This window comes from Mytilus trossulus, chromosome 9 (assembly GCF_036588685.1).
Source record: "Mytilus trossulus isolate FHL-02 chromosome 9, PNRI_Mtr1.1.1.hap1, whole genome shotgun sequence".
NCBI lineage: Eukaryota > Metazoa > Mollusca > Bivalvia > Mytilida > Mytilidae > Mytilus > Mytilus trossulus.
In genome coordinates, this window is record NC_086381.1 from 54,532,288 (window position 1) to 54,544,644 (window position 12,357).

Below are 12,357 nucleotides of genomic sequence, written 5' to 3' on the forward strand. Positions count from 1 at the left end.
AATAAATAAAATTATAACATTCAATTAATTTCAAAATTCGGAAAAATGACACGAACCGGCCTTAATTCAACTCATAACATGCACACGTCATACGGAGGAGTAAATACATAAATGTTTTGACATCCCAACAATATTTCTTTGATCTAGAACAATGACATAACAAAATGCAAAGGTGGTACAATTAATAATATGCCCTTTTTAATTGTTATTTCTAACTATTTAATTACAATTTCTTAATCAAAACTGTTTCAGAATTGAAGTGACAAAACGGTTTATTTCCAATAAAACTTGTTGGCATATATATACAAATTTAAGTTTAAAAAGATAAATGATCCTGTATTTTTATTGAAATTTTTTTTTTAAATGGAAAACGAATAGTTTTTTTAATGGAAGCCGAACACATTAGTTACAGATGCCGACAAAAAATTGTAGGTCAATTTAAACTGCTAGTACATGTACATGTTTATTTCTACAAATTTTCAAAATGAGAAAAATACGCTTTCACAATCATTGCGTAACGCACATATAGCAAAAAAACATGAATTTTAACATTTATATGGTGTATGTTGAAATAAAGCAATGAGTATGCACTTTTGAAATACTGATAGTTAACAACACACTTATTTTAAAACATGAAAAGGACATTGTAGTAAGAATGCATACGTTTTCGTGTTCTTTTTTTTTTCAATCATTTCGTTTATGCCTCATAGCCATAAATATATTGTGATGTTGTGTTAATGTCTTAAATTGATAAACGCATCATAGATACAAGGTTTGAAAATATGTATTTGCGTCAAACTCACGTTTCGTCTACTCACCAGCGAAGCTCGACAAAAACAAATGTTTGCTAACCACCTTTGATTTATTGACTTCTCAAATTGTCCGGAGATGTTTCAGAGCCATACATATCCAACGGACACGTACTTTTTGTAAAACTATGATTGTGGTAGCACGCCCAGTTAGGTGTATAGTTTGACATTTTGACCCCTATGGATTTTTCAAATATGAGATCTAGCGTGGAATAAAAGTCATTTGTGGATAGCTGGAGATTAAAATAGCCTTCATCATAGGTTTATCATGTTTATATGATCATCAAGATAATGTAATGTATGTAATATTTTCTGTACGAAAGTCCGTATTTGCATAGCAATACCAAACATTGGTCCGGCAACTATTATTATGTTTTTCTCCTTTTTTTTTTGTCGCACAAACTTTGTTATTGAAGGAATAGGTCCAGTAAGGGCCAATTGTGGCCTCAAAGTTCAGGTTCATCTGATGAAAGATTTCGGACACTTTTTAAACACTGAAGTGTCTACTTGCCTCTAAATAGCTAAACGATTACATTTTAACGATTTTGTAAAACTGCATTATTTTGGGCCAAATAGGGGTCTTCATTTGGCCTACTCCTTTCACGACAAAAAGGAAGCGAGCGACACCCATTTTTATTTCATCGTTAGGTATATAAATGTCAACAGCTTCTGAAAGTTATCACTCAAAGGCATTGCAATTCTAGTTTGATCCAAATTGTGGTGGAAATTTAACATTTTCACCACCCTTTTTACAATATGTATTGTTAATAAATACAGACTGTTGCCATGGATACACAACAGAGGAGTTATATTTCACCCTTTGCCATTGTTACAGTATAGTTCGTTTGTGTGTGTGTTACGTTTCGGTGTTGTGTCTCTGTTGTGTCGTAGTTCTCTTATATATGAAGTTTTAGTTTGAAACCCGATTTGTTTTTTCTTTATCGATTTTTAAGTTTTTAACAGTGGTATACTACTGTTGCCTTTATTTTGCATTTAGGCCCATGTTGATTTTTTTTAAATATGAGACCAAGTGTGTTATAAAGTACATTTTTGGATAGCTGAAGATAAGAATAACCTTAATAGCTGGTTTATATGAGCATCAGGTCACGTAATATATGTATTATTTTCTGTGTGAAAGTCCGTATTTGCATTTCACTACAAACACTATTTAGGGAATTATTGTGATGTTTTTTCCCAACTTTTAGTCGCAATAACTTTGTGAGAAAATTTTTCCCAAAAATGAGGCGAAAGACACCAATCTTTTATTTTATCACAAGGTAGATGAATTTCAACAGTTTCTGAAAAGGGTATCACTCAAAGGCATAGGAATTATATTTTGAACCAAAGTTGGTGGGGATATGGGATATATTTTCACCCCTATTTTTGCAGCATTGTCTGATTAATAAATGCAGTCTTTTGGCATGGATACATAACAAAGGAGTTATATTTCGTTCTTTTAACTTTTGAAAATCAAATTGATGGAAGATACTGATTACATGCATATGCACATGTATACCACAAACAGTTAGGTTTAGAAAGCAAGGAATAGAAGAGGATACAACATTTTGTGGTTCAATTTCAATTGTATTTTCTAACTGTTGAGAGCTACCTGTAGACATCAAGACAGAAAAAGTAGAATATCATTTTATAAGCTGTAGGTTGACCTTTTGTATACCAATGACAGAAATAAGTTATATTTGGAGCACGGCCATAGGTTGTAAGGGTAAGACCTTTTGTTAAATTATCTTAAATTTCGTCAATTCATAATATAAATTTTGACACACGGGACAATATTTTCTAATGAATCCTTTGTTTATAATGCTTTAAAAAAACGTTCTCCCATCTCGCTAGTATATGGATATGTTCCTTACTGCAGAATGCCATAGTCTGGGGTTCAAATAGTATTAACAGTACACCTACTTTTGGATCATTTGTATAAAAAACATACAAAAATATAATAACGGTATATAGAAATATAGTATGTAAAGTTCTAAATGATTGTAAGAAACACCTAACGAGAAAAAAAATTTAATCAGACAATGTCTTATTTCCTATATTTATAAATTTTACCACAAAATACCGTTGTTTATGATATTTACCAAATTATATATTGCGCTGTCAAAATGTCAAACGTGAGCCTCACGTATTTTTTTTTTTTTGAAAATGCAAAGACTACAAAAACAAAAAATTAGAGCAAGAAAAATAAATTTAACAATTTAATAATTTTGTAGTTTACCAAAAAGTTCAGACCAAGTTGAAATGAACTGAAACTGAGGGGATCAATAACCAGGAGATCGTAGGAGTTTGGATACAAAAATGAAAACAAAAAAAAAGAACATGTGAACGTCATGAAAGTGCGTAGAAACTAACAAACAAGCATATTTGCGACTTACTATGTTTAAATATTTATGATTAGTTAAAAATATGACTTTAGTATTAGAAACAAAACTCATTATATTTTGCCTTTATCTTCATAACATCTAATTTTCATTATATATTCATCATGTATCATATAGATATGACTCATATTCATCGAATGAAATATATACCAGAAAATGTCATTATAATTTGCCAATATTTTAATTGAAATTCATTTTGGAATATATTTATTATTCATCATATGTTTCAAATTCATATGGCTTTATTTCGTTTATTTGTTGATAAATGTTAAAGATAAAGTAAATAGTTCCAATATAACTATGCAAACAATGTATATATGATACATATAACAATGTAGTTAAACATTTTAAATCAAACAGACATTTGTTTTTTTTTTTTTTAAAGTTCATGTTTTCTGTCGGAAGCTTAATGTACTGTACAATTGTTTGATGTGCAAATATTCTTCATGTTCTTGATATAGAAAACACAATAAGTATTCTGATAAATATCTCCAATAAAAGTAATTATTATTTTTAAGTTGTGTGCCATTCCCAGCCCGGATATCTATCAGTGTTTCATAAATTCATTCTTTTTTTTAAATAGATTGAAAACTTTTCCTACAGGCTCTTTTATATATTTGAATAATTTATTGACAGCTTGTTATAACTAATCATAAGAAGATGTGGGATGATTGCCAATGAGATAACATGTTTCGTTACTAACAAAGGTAGTTCTGAGATGTTCGTATTTGGATGTTTTGATTATTTAAGGTTTAATATAATTTTGGAATACTTTATTTCTTGAATTCGACACTTGTGCTTATAAGTTATACAAAGTTTATATGAACTCTATATTTCGCTGAACACTTGAATTAGAAACAGTGTTCAAAATCAACACAACTTTGTAAAAGAAGCTTACCCAACTTAAAATTCAATTGACTTTTATCTTGTCGGTTCAGGAAAATGTAAAAACTATTTTAACTCAATCACAATCCTCTGCTCGATATAAAAATTATTATATTTTCTGAACTATCATTATAAAGTATCAGTATGCTGTTCGTAGCAATCAAATGTTGACGATGTTTAAAAACAAACATATGGAACGATTAATGTAAAAAAAAAGTATCTTCTATTTACACCCTGTATAACCCCGATACAGATGAAACCGGACGTTGACGCGTTCGAGTCGAACACACCGTATAACACTGAGTTCATTCAGTAAGGAATTAATACTTTTAAAGACAATCCAATATCTATTCTTCGGATATTTTGCTCCAAGATATTCTTTGCCATAATACTCATTAGTTACTAAAAGGTTTTTTAAAAATGTGACATTTTTATATACAAACATAAAAAAAGACGCACGACGATATCAATGATAAAACGTGCTTGGTATTTTTAAACATCAAACACTGTATGTTTATCGTACCTCATTGTTTTGAAAACATACATTTTTGTAAACTTCATTGTATAAATTAACAAACTTATAAAGATCGTTTGTTTATATTGTATCTAGAAACAAAAAAATACACGTTTTAAATTGTCTTGATTTTCATGTTGTGTACGCTTCGTTGTCATTACACCTGTTTATACTGTACGCTTCGTTGACACAATATTGCGTTTGTCAATGAATTTTGCTTGCATTAAATTATGATGTGATATGACTATAACCAATATGCATGTTTGAAAATAATAATTTACCACCATAACATGCAGACAGCAACCCATAATGTCCGTTATATTGTCAAAAAACTCTTGGAGGAAATTTTGACATGTAAAAATATCCTCATGTATACGAAAGTGTGAATTGGTAGAAAAATACAATAACTCGACAGATGCAACTATGACTAAGAATACAGATACACACGTCCGAATATCTAATTTGATTGCATTTTTGAAAGTGTTTATCCAACCAGTCAATGTAAGGTTAGGTGGTGGGTTGGGTGCCCGCTAACATGTTTAATCCCGCCATATTCTGTATGTGTCTGTCCAAAGTCAGGAGCGTGTAATTCAGTAGTTATATATATATTTTTTTTTGTTCACTATTTTGTGCATAAATTGGGCCGTTAGATTTCTTGTATGAATTGTACTACATTTGTCATTTCGGTGTGTTTTATAGCGGTGTGGGCTTTGTTCATCGTTAAAGGCCGTATAGTGACCTATAGTTGTTCATTTTTGTTTCGTTTGGTCTCTTGTGAAGAGATGTTTCAATACCACATCTTCTATTTGATATAGAAAGCAATCAAAAACAATCAATGGATTATAGGTTAAGCCTTTTGACCTGAATCTCAGAGGCGTGTCCTAAGGGGGGGGGGGTCATAGATTACCACAGAGTCACATTAAGGCTAAGGAACTGGTGTATGTAAGGAACAAGTAACTGATAGCCATCAATAGTAATACAGTTACTTTAATGTGAAGATATTGGGATGAGGTGATTAACTGGTTTGCTTTCTTCAATTATGTTTTGTGTTTGTTTGATTTTTAAGGTATAAAGATTATGCTTAAATTCCTCGGACATAACAGTCTTTCTACTGTGGTGCAAAAATCTAAATGATTGTTCAGGTCATTTTGGTTATTCATAAGCACCTTTAAAGTCTATACCCACCTATATACATTTCATTCAAATTTTGATTTATTTCACAGAAGACCACAGGGACCATATTTATAATCCCCAGTTACCTTTGGCGTTATTGGTAAATTATGGGTCGATCAACAACCTAACCTTAGACATTTGCTGTGTTTCTTCTTTCATGTTGGTACTTAACAATATATGGACCCTTTTATCTGTTTATGACACGCGTACGTAATGGCTGATTGTTGGTGGCTTAACGTTGACTTGCAAGTATTTCATGCATGTTCAGGATAAGCACAAAGTAGCAACACATACTACATGCTAGTCCTAGAAAGAGACCCTCCGGAATTACGTCAGAGACGTTTGGACTGCCACTGGATAAATGATGTATATTTTGTAAGAACACAAATGGTGCCTTTTAACAGGCTATTTATGGACCTCTCTTGAATTTTTTGCAGGGGTTCGTACAGTGTAGTTAACGTGGTATTCTCTTTACACGAGACATTGGATTTTATATTCCCTTTCGGACTGGACGTGACTGTGTACTTTTACATCCCACACAACTAAACGGGTGGCCAACTTCGATCAATTTTTACTGCCGATCGGAAAAAGAACAAAGTGATCATATGTAATAGTATATTTCCCAGTCACCTTTCACCAAATTGTTTCATAAATAAAAAAAACCAGGTACAGCAAAACTTTCTAATATTGTGGCCATTTTTTGGGGGGCCACAATATAGAAAGTTTTGCTGTACCTGTTAAATCAAAACATCACTAAGCAATATTACGATTTATGCACACTTATGAGAACTCGTAATATCGTACATCCTCTCAATACTGTTTATATTTGGCATTGCACAAGTTCATGCGTTTTGTTATGTCTTTACCTAAAAGCGTAGGATATACTGATTAACACTTTAGATACATGATTTACATCTTAGCAGTAATTCGCTTTTGTTTTTGTATGATGACGTTGTTATGTATGTTTACACTGTTTAAGCTGCTGGGTCAACATAAGTGTAATATTTACCAATTATGTCTGTTCAGGTTGCTGGCTCAATTTTGTCAATATAACGGAACTATAAACAAGTGAAACAAATAAAACAAGTTAGAGGTTTAGTTAGCTGATAACCAGAAACAAACCACCACTCATGTCAGAAAATGCTTCCGATTCCCCCAAACATGTTGACAACAGTTGAAAACAGCGCCAAAGCGTGTCATTTGTATAAACGCCCAAACGTGTCCATTTCTCAATTAACCCCCAAACGTGTCCAATCCCCAAAACGTGTCCATATAAAGCGTTATTTAGTTATTGCTATTTTATTAAAGTATACTAATTATACCATTTCATTAAAAATATAAATAAGGCACGTTAGTACTTTTTCAAATTGGCAGAATTAAACTGGGTTAAAGTGGGGCGTCATTTCGGCTATATCGTATGTAAATTGTAAACACACATGTTTAATTAAACTGTACATTAAACGGGTGAAAGTGTCCCTTTTTCTGTGCATTTAAACTTTAATGTTCTCTCCTCTAATTATGCATGAAATACTGGCAACTGAACAATTTGCAATGAACAGTCTAAAGTTAATTTCTTCAGTAGATCTGAAAAAAACATGAAAAGTGTATGTTTTCTCTAAATATGCATGCAATACTTGCAACTGAACAATACGCTACCAACAGTCTAAAGTTTATCTTAACAATAGAACAGCAAAAACATTAAAACATGTATGTTCAAATGTAGAAAAAAAATATGTAGCCTATGTTCTCTCTAAATGGAACTGCAAAAACATTAAAACTTGTATGTTCTCTCTAAATATGCATTAAATACTTGCAACTGAACAATACGCGATCATCAGTTTAAAGATAATTCTTACAGTACAACTGTAAAAACATTAAAACTTGCAAAACTATTGTTCGCTCTAAATATGCATAAGTTAATTGCAAAACTATTGTTCGCTCTATATATAATATGCATAACGTACAACTGGACAATACGTAATCATCAGTCTAAAGTTTATTTATACACTACAAAATAAATTTGCAATTAAAACCGGCGTTGATCACATAACAATCATAGTCATAATAAAAAAAATCTATGAAACCTACGCATGAATATTTGGCACTGAACGTTATGTCTATGTTATCGTGTGTCTGTAATGATGCTAGAAACCTTAAATTTATCAAAAAAACGGATAACCAGTTTATGATTTGATGAGCTTTTGAAATACACACAAACTTTTGACAAAAGTGAAGAAATGCTGTTAAGAGCTCGCCATGCAATATTCGGATCAATATAAAAGGCATCATCGGAGTGTATGAGTACAAATAAATAATAAAGTTAACGATTAATTCAACTCCAGAATTATGTGTATGTTCACTCTAAATGAATATGAAATGCTTGCAACTGGACAATAAGCAATTTCAGTCAAAGTTAATTAATAATAACAGATTAATTTTACAATTATTATGATAATTAAAAACCTACATTGAACTAACTAAATCTGATAAATGACAACTTCATCACCTAAGTCTCCCATCATAGAACTGCCGTAAACGTTATCAGCGATTGTATTTAGGAGATACATGTATAAGCGCTAAAAGACGTTTTGGCATTACATATTGGACACGTTTTGGCGAATAACAATTATTGGACACGTTTGGTGGTTATGAAATCGGACACGTTTGGGGAATATCGTACATTTCGGACACATTTAGGGAAAACAAACACTTTTGGGGGAATCGGACACATGGGGGGGGGGGGGGGGGGGGGGGAAGGACATGTCTGGGAGTGAAACATATATACAAATGTTTCATAGTGGATTTTTTTTTAAATCCTGCCTTAAGAATTAACATTAGAGTTGAGTACTTTTGATAATATTTTTTTCTAAAAATTTGGCTTCTCTAAAAATAAATCATAAGCCTGGTTCCTTTGATGATTATTACAGAAACATGTATTCCTCACTTTTATCATTAAGGCTTAACTACAATTTGGTAACCCGTTTGTTTTCACAGTAAATTTGTATTTCTATAGAAACTAATTGCGCTGTTGTGCTTCAATTCACATGAAGACTACACAGTTCATCTCATTCATCAACTAATGATATCTTCATGTATTGGGGAGAAACTCCTAAAGGTTAAAAGTTTGAGACTCTCAAGAAGCTCATCATAGACATTTACTTTGTTTTAATCAGGACGTGTCCTTATTTTACTATACAAGAAATCGTTCCGTTAACCAGCCTAAAACACCATTTATGTAAAATTGAGAATGGGGAATGTGCCAAAGAGACAACAACCCTACCATAGAGCAGACAACAGCCGAAGGTCACCAACAGGTCTTCAATGCAACGAGAAATTCCCGCACCCGGAGGCGTCCTTCAGCTGGCCCCATAACAATTATATACTAGTTTGGTAATAATGAACGCCATACTAAACTCCAAAGTGTATAAAAGAAACTAAAAATTAAAATAAAACAAGACTAACAAAGGCCAGAGGCTCCTGACTTTGGACAGGCGCAAACATGCGACGGGGTTAAACATATTTGTGAGATCTCAACCCTTCCCCTATACATCTAGCCAATGCAGAAAAATAAACGCATACCAATAGGCACATTAAAATTCAGTCCAAGGGAAGTCCGAGTCTGATGTCAGAAGATGTAACCAAAGAAAATAAACAAAATGACAATAATACATAAATAACATTAGACTACTAGCAGTTAACTGACATGCCAGCTCCAGACTTCAATAAAAATAATATCGTATCATCATAACATATATGAGAAGAACATAATTCGTGGCATGCCAACAACTGGTCTTTAAATAACAATGAATAAATGTGTTTAGTTCCGATGCAAAAACCCTATAAATAAATCAATATTAACGCCAAAATATGCAATCTACAATGACCTGACAACAGTATCGTAACTATATCCCTATTTAAAGGTTTTGTTAGCTTCTGAGGTGAATACTGACATTTTTGTGCTTTATAAAGAACATTTCCATCAAATATTGCATGTTAATATACCTGAACGTATAAGAATCTGGATGTTGAGCTATATTTACGAATGATGTCCTTATACCGATGATAAAATTAAGAAAATGTTTTGCCTAGTTTATGATATCGAAAACCCTGGTGTTATACTTTTTCAGTAATACATAAATTTCTCTCTTTAAAATTTAAAACATTGTTACATACACTAGCGAATCGTACAAGTTGAGATATATAAACACCTTAAGATGGTGAAAAATTGATAATAAACGATAGGAAATGAAAAATTATCTCTTTTATCATAAGTTTAAGTATTAAAATTTCCATTATGGATAAAGATATCAAGATCGTGGAAAGGGCAGTGGTCATTGTTAGTAATTTAGCTTTATTTGAAGTAAGTTCAACAAGATAAATTTCTTTAGTATACATACTCAAGCCGTCATTATTGAGAGCCAAAATATCATCCAAATATCTTAAAGTATTATTGAATGTGTGTATCAGATGTTGTTTCGATGGGTTTTTGCTGATTTTAGTCATAAATTGCAACTCATAGCAATACAAAAACAGGTCCGCAATAAGTGGTGCACAATTAGTTCCCATTGGAATTCCGATAACCTGACGATATACGGAATCTCCAAAGCGACCAAAATGTTATCTAGTAAGAATTCAAGGGCAGATATAGAGTATCAAATCATGTCCAATTGGGAATATTTGTTTTGTTTAATGCTACATAAAAAGGACCTAAAAGAGTTTGAACATATATATTCACATTCTGACTTTTAAATGCCAATTGTATTTAGATACGTGTTGAAAAAAAATCAATATTTCTGGAAAAGAATTCAAATTTAAAATTAGTATGGCGTTCATTATCACTGAACTACATTAGTATATATTTGTTTAGGGGCCAGCTGAAGGACGCCTCCGATATGGGAATTTCTCGCTACATTGAAGACCTGTTGGTGACCTTCTGTTTTTTTTTTCTATGGTCGGGTTGATGTCTCTTTGACACATTCCCCATTTCCATTCTCAATTTTAAATAGTCTTCAGACAAGAGCTTTGCAACGGTAGATGACCAAGCCAATCCACATTCAATTAAAAGCTAACTAATCAATCGAAACAGTACGCACTTACATGTGAAAACACATTATTATTCCACCTTCTGAAATTTTCTGTTACCCTACATAATACATGTAATAACACTTTAATGTATTCTGATGCACATCGGAATAAAAAATATTTCAGGGACAACATCTACATGACTGGATTTTTTCATTGACAAGAATTTTGTACTAGTTGCATTTATGACCAAGGAAATCCCCCTCCCCACTTAATAAAAAAAAAAACAATCGACCAAACAAAAACATTCTGACTTACAATGCATAGTACATTATTATGTAAATGTCTTAGCACTTTTTTTACGAATATTTAGTTTTCATACGACTGGAAACAATAAATCTTTGATGATCAAGATTATCTAGTAAATTATGTTAATTTATCCTTTATCTGATCATCCTAAAGGCTTAGATAGGGTATGGAAATATGGTCGCCTAACATCGTTTGTCAATCAGGAAACACATTTATTAGTTTGTCCTTGTCGGATGAACTTATTTCAAACCAAAACACGTCAGGTCAGAATTTGGCTATAAATTAAGGGAGTGTAGCAATTGTGCGAGGGGCTCGTAGTTTTATCTATGATGACCGTTGTAGAATAATATTTTTGTCCGAAATTAAAATCACGCCTTTTTTTCTCAACGGCACTCTACGATTTTAACCCAAATTCGTCAGATTCCTAATCGCAGAACCTACTTTTTTTATATTTGGTACATGAATATATATACCTAGCAGGTTAGAATAAAGAAATATGGCCATCTTTGGGCTTTTTCATCCGAGAGTTAACCCGTATTAAATATGGATGTCTCTTTGGTAGAGAGGGATGCGCACATACGCAGCTACGGCTGATTGGAATGCTTAATGCAAGGTGCGTAAGGTACAGAGAGTAAAAATGTTTATTCATGTTCTAAATCCTCTCTTTACTCATATTTTATAAACCCTAGAAAAATCAATTGTTGTTGCAATATAAAATGTATGTCCCCCTTGAACAGACCGTCCTTCACCTTGTAGTTTCTTATTCTTTATATCCTTTTCTTTTCTAGCTGCTGTCGATATTCATCCTGGTTGACCTACTGGGTGGAATATAACAATTGAATCAATCTAAATTTATTCTTGGTCAGAATAGGCTTAAATTAAAAAAAAATAGTGTTTAAAGCAAAGTAAAGGTTGAAATAAATAAATCGAGACACCGTTCATAATCGGTGAAACAAATAGTTTCTACACTGTTATTGTAGCAGTCAAACTAGTTCCACAAAACTAAGACATATAATCCTACTGTACATGTTTTATCGATGACTAGGTAAAAACGATTTAAAAAATCGACGACATGATTCAAAGCGGTACTGACAGTCCATTAAAGACACTTTTATGAAGCGTTTGACTCAAATTATAACCATATACGACCTATCCGGACACAATCAATGCCATGGTCAAATCTTTGAAAACAAACAATTTTTTTATTAAATCAGATGACATTTACAATTACATATTGATTAACAGA